Here is a 2,500-nt window from a genome sequence, read left to right as displayed (position 1 = left end):
ACATGGGTTACGTTAGGGGACAACGTGGGTTACGTTAGGGGACAACGTGGGTTACTTTAGGGGACAACGTGGGTTAGGTTAAGGCACAACGTGGGTTAGGTTAAGGCACAACGTGGGTTAGGTTAAGGCACAACGTGGGTTAGGTTAAGGCACAACGTGGGTTAGGTTAAGGCACAACGTGGGTTAGGTTAAGGCACAACGTGGGTTAGGTTAAGGCACAACGTGGGTTAGGTTAAGGCACAACATGGGTTAGGTTAAGGCACAACATGGGTTAGGTTAAGGCACAACATGGGTTAGGTTAAGGCACAACGTGGGTTAGGTTAAGGCACAACGTGGGTTAGGTTAAGGCACAACGTGGGTTAGGTTAAGGCACAACATGGGTTAGGTTAAGGCACAACATGGGTTAGGTTAAGGCACAACATGGGTTAGGTTAAGGCACAACATGGGTTAGGTTAAGGCACAACATGGGTTAGGTTAAGGCACAACATGGGTTAGGTTAAGGCACAACATGGGTTAGGTTAAGGCACAACATGGGTTAGGTTAAGGCACAACGTGGGTTAGGTTAAGGCACAACGTGGGTTAGGTTAAGGCACAACATGGGTTAGGTTAAGGCACAACATGGGTTAGGTTAAGGCACAACATGGGTTAGGTTAAGGCACAACATGGGTTAGGTTAAGGCACAACATGGGTTAGGTTAAGGTACAACATGGGTTAGGTTAAGGTACAACATGGGTTAGGTTAAGGTACAACATGGGTTAGGTTAAGGTACAACATGGGTTAGGTTAAGGTACAACATGGGTTAGGTTAAGGTACAACATGGGTTAGGTTAAGGTACAACATGGGTTAGGTTAAGGTACAACATGGGTTAGGTTAAGGTACAACATGGGTTAGGTTAAGGTACAACATGGGTTAGGTTAAGGTACAACATAGGTTAGGTTAAGGTACAACATAGGTTAGGTTAAGGTACAACATAGGTTAGGTTAAGGTACAACATAGGTTAGGTTAAGGTACAACATAGGTTAGGTTAAGGTACAACATAGGTTAGGTTAAGGTACAACATAGGTTAGGTTAAGGTACAACATAGGTTAGGTTAAGGTACAAACATAGGTTAGGTTAAGGTACAACATAGGTTAGGTTAAGGTACAACATAGGTTAGGTTAAGGTACAACATAGGTTAGGTTAAGGTACAACATAGGTTAGGTTAAGGTACAACATAGGTTAGGTTAGGTTAGGTTAGGTTACACGTTGTTGTAAGGAAAGGTGTAGGGGGGGGGGGGGGGCGGGGGCGGCAGGTTCGTTGATAGTGATTATAGTAAGTGAATGCTTGTGACATGATCAGATTTGTCACGTCAGGATGCACCTTTGGCTTATTAGAGGCGGCGCTCCAATTCTATGCTTGTGTGAGACCTGTGTCTTTGACTCATGTCATTGTTTGTGCGCTGTGACAGGAGGTACTATTGTGATGTTGGGTGCACCGTTGTATAGGACATGTGTGGGTGTTGGTGCCTGGTCTGCGCAATGGTGGATGTCGAAAGGCTGGGATATTGTATTTTCCGCATGGACCTCCTGGTCTGGTTGTGATAGTGTGGATTGTGTAATGTGGCGGAGAAGATGCACTGGATGTTGTTCCATGCTGGTGCTTACATATTGTATGTGCGCCTGTTAGAAGCAGAGAGTGGTGCGTGATCAGAGTGTCTGGCTGACGTGTGGTTCCCATTGTGGGCAGACTCTTTCAGCATGTATACGGACAGTTGTGTATATTTGCTGTAGTTTGATGGCTCTGCATTGATTACTAATCAGCGCCGTGTGTACGGGTAATCTGGTTCCAGTCCAAAATGTTCCATCTGTGTACATTAGTGACAAAGACTCCCCCCATGCAGTGGGGCTCGGTCTGTTATAGCTCTTCCGCGTAATATATTTGCCCCACGTTTTTGCGACTGCGAGTGCGAGTGCAACGCGCATGGGGACCGACATGCTGATGGCTCGGTATCGGACGCCGTACAGTGAGCAACGCGATCGCGTCTCTCGCTCGTAAGTGGTACAGGTCGCGGCTCATGTATAGGGACAGCGGGAATGTCGCATATTGGAAATAACTCTTCATGAAACGCAAGTTATAGGGGTGGATTGCACTTTACGAGTGCGGGAAACTTCCGCCGTTCATCCGCTGGAGGTGCGCGTGTGGCGGTTGGGGTGGTGCACGAACGGGTGCGGGTGGAGTCATTGCCGGTCCACGGCTTCGTGCGGCAGAGCCACTGGAGATTGGGTGCTATGGTCGACAGAGGCTGCAGGCTTTGTGGGTGGCGTCGAAAGGCGGGCACTGTGGCGCCATCGCTGTCTTAATCGGCTTGGCGTCGCATAGATGGCGGTATCGTCGTTGGAGGAGGTCATGTTGCGGGAGACCTACAGATGGCGGTATGTTTTGTGGTGCGGACGTAGTGTTGTCCGATGCGCATAGATGGCGGTATTGCATGTGGTGTCGCCCTATTTTCACAGATGGCGA

Source organism: Schistocerca piceifrons, unplaced genomic scaffold (assembly GCF_021461385.2).
Source record: "Schistocerca piceifrons isolate TAMUIC-IGC-003096 unplaced genomic scaffold, iqSchPice1.1 HiC_scaffold_958, whole genome shotgun sequence".
Classification (NCBI taxonomy): domain Eukaryota; kingdom Metazoa; phylum Arthropoda; class Insecta; order Orthoptera; family Acrididae; genus Schistocerca; species Schistocerca piceifrons.
Note: the sequence above shows the minus strand (reverse complement) of the source record.